Here is an 8,292-nt window from a genome sequence, read left to right on the forward strand (position 1 = left end):
GCCCTTGCAGCCGGCCCAATAAAATCCCCTTCTCCCATACTCCTGTGATGGAAGACCTGAGAGTGTTCAACCTAAATCAGAGCAGGTCAAATGTGTGAAAAGAGACAAAGGGCTAAATGAACAGGAGCTGCTGTTTTCTCCCCTGCTCCTTCTCTTTTGCCAACACAGCAGCTTGTTGTTGCTCACTAAGAAAAACCTTGATAATATAGTCGAAGCCCCCCCTCCCTCCCCTCTCTCTCTCTCTCTCTCTTTCTCTGCATGTCTCTGCACACGCGCATACACAAACACACACGTGCACACACAAAGGCGCACACGCGTTTGCGCGCTCTCGAATGCAGAACGCGCAACAAGCTGAAGAGAGAGAGGGAGAGAGAGAGAGACATAGAGAGAGAGGGAGGGAGGGAGACAGAGAGAGAGCGAGAGAGAGAGAGACAGAGAGAGAGAGAGAGAGAGAGAGAGAGGGAGAGAGGCAAGAGAAGAGGAGAAGGACGGATGCAAGGCGAGGCCAGGAGCAGGAAACCTTATCTCTCTCTCTGCTCGTCCAGCTGCCCCCGTTTTTTTTAAACCTCAGCATCATTTTATAACACGATCCCTGCCTTCTCTTTCTTTCTCTTTTTTATTTTTGTATTTTTAAAGCTGCCTTTGCGTCCTGATGTGCTGCTGCGCCTCATCACGATTCCTCAAGGATATGCAAAGCGGCTGTTATCACGTCGACGGCATTTTCCATGAAATGCAAGGATGTAATTGAGCGACGTCGGAGGCGCATCTGATCAGCGATGACAAGCGGACTGTAAAGATCGACGGGAGCGTTACAGGCGGAGGAGGGTCTGTGCGTAAAATCTGCGTCTAATTATTGTTTTCGCCCAGCGATCGCGCTATTTCCCTCCCACCCCTCCTTCCCTCCATCCATCCGTCCATCGGGAGCTTTTGAAGGCCGATCGCCCCGCATCCTCTCTGGGCATGAGAACCCGTGGGAATTATGATACCAACGTGACGCGCGGTCACACAGGACTCAGCGGGGAAGACGACGCGCCTCGGCAGGGCGGAGGGAGGGTGTGAGGTCCAGCAGAGCGGAGCCCCGCACCGTGCGCCCATCACGGGAGGAGGAGGAGGACGCCCAGTCGTTGTTGGACACATCGCGCTAATGACTGCTCTATAGCCCAGCAGGTATCACCCACCGTCAATACCTCCACTCCCCCCCCCCCCCCCCCCCTCTGTTAATATCTCATATATAGTATTAGTATTATTTTCATGCGTCGGGCAGAGAGACAGCGCGGGGAGTACAGTGCGTGAGGGCGCGGAGAGACGGAATGCGGGAGACGCAGTGAGCGAAGAGGAGGAGGAGGAGGTGGTGGTGGAGGAGGAGGAGGAGGAGAGAAACCGGAGGATTGACGGTAAGATATGGATATAGGCTATGAGGATGCACCCCGCCCATGCTCTCTATCTCCCTCTCTCCTCGCACGCACACGCGCACATACATGATCAGTGGGGACGGCGGAGGTGCCCATGGTCCTCTGCTGCCGCTGCTGCTGCTGTCAAGGCCCATTTGATCACTGAGGGACAGGGCTCTGATGTGCCGCTGTGCTGGGCCTCACTCACTGCTGGCCATTAAAGATGGGTCAGTAGTACAGGAGTGCTGTGAAATATTCATGGGCACGTGATTGGGCCTCCTCTGGGCCGCCTCCTTAGGAGTGCAGTTGAGAAAGTGGCATATCATGATTCTTAGGTCCCATGTTACATGGTCCGAGGGGTCTGCCATCGGTGGGCTGGATTCTGAGACCCTCTGTGCAGTTGACTGGTGGATGATGCAATGAGAAAGTGGTGAGCACATTTGCACACTTCAAGGGCTGTGTATAAATGCAGAGTCTGGTTTGCAGGTTTGCCCAGATTGGAACCTGAGGAGAGGAGAGAAAGAGAGAGGAAGACTAGCGTATACGGAGTGAGAGCCTGTTATCAATATTTCAGAGAGGGAAAGAGAGGACTGGGTCAGTGGAGGAGGCCAGGGAGGGAGGCAGGAGTGACCATGAAGGAGGAGGCAGACAGACAGAGATGCAGCGGTGAAAGGACGATGAAGGAAAGTGGAGAGAGGATGAGGGAAACGAGAGATGAGAATGGAAGGAATAGCTTGGTGGCTCCTACGCCTCTGTCAGGTGGGATTTCTTATACACTTGTAACCTTGAGTGTCAAGGTTTTGTTTCTGTGGAATTCCTCATTTTTGTGATATTAGCAGCAGATTGAAGATTTTTCATATGAGAGAGGAACATGATGAATAATTTGAAAGATTTATAGCCTATAGAGAAAGGTTTGGGAAATTACATCGTAATAAGGTGACTCACCTAGTGTGTGTGTGTGCCTTTTCGTGTGTGTGTGTGAGTGTGTGTGTGTGTGTGTGTGTGTGTGTGTGTGTGTGTGTGTGTGTGTGTGTGTGTGTTTGTGTGTGGCTGCACTCTGCATGTTAGATCGAAAAGGAGGAGAAAAAAAACATAACAAGGTAGGGATCATTTACATCAACCACTGAGGAGAAAAAATAAATTGATTTGCTTAAAGCACTCAGACACAAACACACACAAACACACACAAACACACACACACACACACACACACACACACACACACACACACACACATAAGGATGGATTTTATGTCATTTGACTTGTAAAACGCTCAATATCTTTTGTCTGTGTGTGTTCGAACAGGTATCCATCATGTCTCTTTGCATCAGTCAGACCTGTTCCGAGCTGGAGGCGGATATATCAGTGTAGTATCAATGCCATGACCCGAGACTGGATGGTGTATAGAGTAATATTGTAGCCCTGTGTCAAATTACTACTTTTATTATAGAGCTACCTGCAAATTATTGTCATGACCAAGTAATAACTATTTTTGAGTCTTAAATTATATTTGTTAATTCAAATGAAAGCTGTAATGTTGCTGCACATCATCTAGTTGTGTCGCCCTGGGACTGATGGCAGCATCACAGTTCAGTCATGCAAATTCCTGTTGTAGTGGAGAGAGAGGAATGGAGGTGGCCGGTTTGATCGGCAAATCCATATCCTTGTTTTTCTTTCTCAAGAGGCACAAATATTTGGTTTTTCATTACCTTGTATGACAGAAGAATAGCTTTTCATTGCAACATATAGTTGGTCCGTTAATTATCATGTTGTCAAATTGGCTTGGGCGATATTGTAATATAATATATAATGTGAAAAATAGGATTTTTTTTTTTTTTTTGTAAATTTGCTTGGATATTTGGTATACCCCGTGAATTTAATATTTGACGAATCAAGTTGCTGCATCACATCTGCATGAATGAAACCTCAAAACTAAGCCATGGTGTTTGAAACCTCCTCCAGATCCTCAGGGTCCACCTTCCTGCTCATGCACGTTACTCCTGACCGGAGACAAACATTCCCGTCAGCTCACGGTGTACCTATTGTCTGATGCGGCTGAGGCACGTTCTGCCATCTTGCAAACAAAAGCCACCGGCTGCACTCGGCACTGCTCTGTCTCACCTCGGTCAGTGATCGTAGAAGAAGCGGGATGACATTTTGACACGCCTCAGGATCGCAATCTTGTTCTTTGTCTGGGTGACATGTTGAAACATCTGATATCATAGTAACGTCTTGTGCCGACACACAAATCAGGTTTAGTGAAAAAGGGCACAGAGGGACAACAAGCCCGACACGACAGCCAGCAGACGACGTTCCACCTCAGTGTTTGTTGAAATTACCGTTCAGCAGAAATGCCCCAGGTTGTAACTTCTCTAAATACGGTCTTATACCTAACTGAATGATCCCGTCAGTTAGAAGGCGATTCTCATGTCGAGCTCTGGATGTCAGATAATGAAGTCATTAGGAAATGCTGAAAGACAAGGAAGAGATCACACACATACACACACCTACACACACACACACACACACACACACACACACACACACACACACGCACACACACAAACACACTCACCCTTTATTGTGCTGGATTCTCAAACTTTCCATCACATCATCCATTCAGGCAGCATCACACCACTCATACATCACTGCAGCTCATTAAAAACCCTTTACAAATAATTAGGCAGCCCCGAGACGTTTGGTTCTTGGTCACTTCACATACTCGAATTGACTGGTTCCAGGAACAATAAGACTTTAACTGTAGCTTTTACCTGCAGTTTTATTGTGAAAACCACGAGCAGAGATAGATCTAATCGCAGCCATTGTGCTACAGCGGATTGCGCTGCCGGAGGTCACAGTCAGTCCACACCGTCATTCCTGCAGCATCGTCTGTCACTTCGATTACCTGAGGTGGCTACTATCTAATTATTGGCAAGAGTGGATTTTTGCAAAAACGTCAACACATTTTAAATGGAATTAAAAATAATTTGCCCTCTGATCTAAAGATTCATTTTCTGCTGCTCACACAGGTCCGGGCCATGTTGATTTGATTGGTTATATCATGATTAATTATTGTTGTACACAGCTGATTCCCCCGTCATATCTGCAGTCAAATCTAAGTTAATGCAGCTATGAGTTTCTGACTCATTCACCAACAAGTCTTCCAAATCAAGGTGCAAAATATGTTATTTGTCCAAGCTCCAGAATAATAATAAAATAATCTTCACTATTTAACTGATTGGTTGATCGTTTTGTCAATACAACATCTGAAAATAGTGGAAAAACACGCAGTACAATTCCACAGCCCAGTGTGATGTCCTCAAATGTCTTGTTTTGCCTTTTTTGTGTGACATTGTGGATGAGTTGCGATTGTGATGTGTTTTTAATCATCTCCCACTGAGTCTTGTGAGAAAACATCTGGCTGGAAGCGTTTGTTGATATTTGAGAGATGGGATGTTCTGCCAGAAGCAGAATGTTTTGGCCTGGACAAGTTAACAGGCATTACATTGTCTGTTAATGTGGCGGAACTATTAGTATACTGGGAAATATTTGTGACGACAGATTCTGGGAAAACAGATATTCTGAACCTGCATCGCTGCCAAGAGAGAAGAGCAAAAGAGAGATAATGTGTTTTCGAGTGTCACACTGTAAAATCTGACAAGTGGCTCCTACTTAAAGATTGTCTCGGAAAGGGATTGCCTTGAAAATGGTAAGTCAACATAACTATCAGTCAAAATGTATATGTAATAATATGGAATTTTATTCAGCCTCTAAACTTCTTTGTACTTATTACATTTTGTGAAGCTGTTCCAACTGAAAAATGTATGATAACGTTCAGGTTTTTCTAAATTTGGCAGGTTAAACAAATCCATTTAGTCTGAACAGTTGTGTCTACTCTTTACTTTAGGAAACTAACTACAACAAAGAATGTTAGGTTTTAACATCATTTAAAGCCAAAGACAATAAAATATCCAAAATACTATTTTCAAATTGTATTTTGAACTGAAAAAAATTTAACCAAAAAAACACTCCTGTGATGTTTGCGAACAATACGATTCTTTTCAGCAGCCTTTTGGAAAGGACGAAGGAAACCGAGTCGAAGGATACTTAAGCCGTTCCTTTTATAGCTGTGCCCAAATTTTGCTACCCTGAATCCACACTGCTTCCTTCTGAACAGACGATTTCTGTTGCTGAGAAGGTTGAGGGTGGACTTGATATGGCATATAATATATAATGATATTTACAATACACAAATTGGTGGGATGTATTAGTTTGATTCTGATTAAAATCAGACCACAAAACAGGAGCGATGAACATCTCTCGGAAAGAAACAGCCTTTAGACCCTGCTCCCTTCAAACAGCTGCAATTCCCATCACTAAAATATTCAGACTAGCTGATCAGCTTGAGCATGACCTATCTGTAATCATGAAACTATGTAACGCTGGATGGCTCCTGTGCTGCTCTACTGCACATGTGAACTGTTGAGCTCTCATTCAGTCCAGTTTACTCAAGAGAACATAGTTTTATGCCAGTTTTGGGCGAAACAGGTACATTACTCACATTGCACAAGTTGATTCAACTAGACAGTAAAAAACAAGTAAAGACCACTCATGTAAAAAGCAAAGGTAATACATATACTAAGGGTATTATACATCTACTGTGTATTTGTGAGCAGCTTATCTCTCTGTGTACACACAAAGGGTTTCATTAAAAGACCATTTCACCTGTTGTTCTTATGGGTTCAGAATGATTTCCTTACTTAAAGTTATTGTTTTACCTTCGCTACCAAACCAAAATCCAGGAATATAAAATTACTATCAGATATGACAAAGAAAAACATCCAAACTTTAAGCACGAGAAGCTGAAACCAACAGATATTGGACCTTTTTTGATTATTTGACGAGTAAAACATTTGCAGATTCGTTTTTTGTTGATCATCTTATAACTGCAGCTCCACTCCAAGTCATAATTGTCATGGAAATTATTGAATCTAACTGTCTTCTTCTGAAATGTAAAATATCCTCCTGTCCTGACAGCTATGCTCAAAGTTCAGTTGGATTGACGTGAAAAAACATCATTATATAAACTCGGCTTAATGTTTGCATTTGCCTGATATCAGGAAATGTTGGTTAGTTTCAGCCTAAATGCCCTTTGACTATTTGATAATATGATACGAAGAATGACGTGGAACCCTTGAGCTGTTCATTAAAGCTGGAACATATCACTCACCACTTGTCAGGTCCTTGATACCTGCAGTGGTGTTGAGGATTCTGTCCCACTTGGCCAAGTGTTCGCTCAGTAACTCTGTTTGTGTTCAAATATATTCTCTGTAAATAGTTTTTTGACCATTAATTAAATACTTTGATATCATTGAATTGAACACTCAGTCTGATGGTTTATTTCCTCACCAGGGAATTAAATACAAATTCCCACCACATAATTACAACTGGAAAAATCTGAGTTTTTCCTGAAAACTGTGATATCTCTGACTTGATAACATGCCAATGCCTGAAAACCATACTAACATGGAACTATTGGATATGCTCAGTATTTAAATCCTCACAGGACCACCGCACTGCTTGCGTGTTGTTTCTCTCTGCATTCGCAGGTAACTCAGACTTGGCAGTGACAAATTTCCGCTGCTCTGCCTGACGCTGTGCGATGATCAGCTACAAACAACACAGTGATAAATGAGTAAACACATGAGAAATCGTAGAGATTCTCAGACCCTGAGAAAGTGCTTATGAAAGTGTGAGCGCGTGCTGTGCTGAGGGCAGGATTACGATCTGAATAAATATGTGAGGGAACTTAATGTTTAATCAACCTTCCTGCAGCTTTATAACAGACTCAAATCTTCAGGTTAAATAAAATCTGTACAGACATTCATGTAGAGAATAATGTCTTTTTGTAAGATTCTTACTTTCTTGTTGTGTTCAACTGCAGCTCTGTAAGAGCCGGACAACCTGATGACGGGGAACCTCGGAAAACCTCTATAGACCAGAAAAGACCTAATTCACCTACCATACCTCCACCAAGGAGGTTGTGTTTTCACATCTGTACGTTTGTTTGTTAGTTTGTTTGCAGGAAACACCACAAAAAAACAACAGAACAGATTTGCATGAACATTAATGGAGGTATGGGGTACGAGTCACGAGAGAACCCTTTAGCTTTTATTGCCGATCCTGATCAGAGGGTGAACTCAGGAGTTATTTGTCTTTAACATAATTGGAAAGGGTTTGATTTGTAAGTAACTTGTGGATCTAGATGTTATATACCACGGATATAGATGTATGAGGACTGATGAGTACCAACTGTGGATGACTTTGAAAACAACCCAAAACCTAAAGCTCTGGATATACCTGCGAGCAATTTCCAGCCATTTTCTGTGTGCACATTGAAGCCTGCATATGGCAGCAAGAACACAAACGCAGCACAGGTCCTCATGCTCTGAACTTGGCCCTGAGTGCCACCTGTGTTTCCTGCCTGCAACAAGCAAATGATTGACAGAGGGCGACACCTCCTTCCCCCAGAGACTGGCAAGGACCAGACAAACACACAGGCTTTAAACCCTGCAAGTGGCTCTGACTGTGGCGTGTAGGCCTCAGTCCTCTGGGAGCTGCAGAGGTCATCCGTCTGAAGCATGGGCTCGGAGTCGCAGACGGTGCCGGAGTGTTTTTTAATATATTTTCTTAATCCTTAAACGCTGTCGGCAGTAGCGAGACAAGAAAATTCTCACCACTGTTATTATCAGAGAAGTATTTCAGCCATTAAAAGCTTGAGCTGTCAGAAGTCTAATCTCTTGTCCTCGCCATCATTTCTTGATGCTTCTCCCCATCACGCACTTTCTCTCTCTCTCTCTATCACACGCACACACACACACACACATTCATTCTTCCATTA

General features: G+C 43.7%; 1 protein-coding gene across 1 annotated transcript in view; it reads left to right on the top strand.

The window, feature by feature from the left end:
• Positions 1-1,842: 1,842 nt before the first annotated feature.
• LOC128436535 (adhesion G protein-coupled receptor L1) overlaps positions 1,843-8,292 on the top strand; it is a 28,411-nt gene continuing 21,961 nt past the window's right edge. Inside the window, exon 1 of the mRNA XM_053418281.1 lies at positions 1,843-2,150. The gene's annotated coding sequence lies outside the window, so the exon portion shown is untranslated. The remainder of the gene's footprint in view (positions 2,151-8,292) is intronic.

This window comes from Pleuronectes platessa, chromosome 3, assembly GCF_947347685.1.
Source record: "Pleuronectes platessa chromosome 3, fPlePla1.1, whole genome shotgun sequence".
Classification (NCBI taxonomy): Eukaryota; Metazoa; Chordata; class Actinopteri; order Pleuronectiformes; family Pleuronectidae; genus Pleuronectes; species Pleuronectes platessa.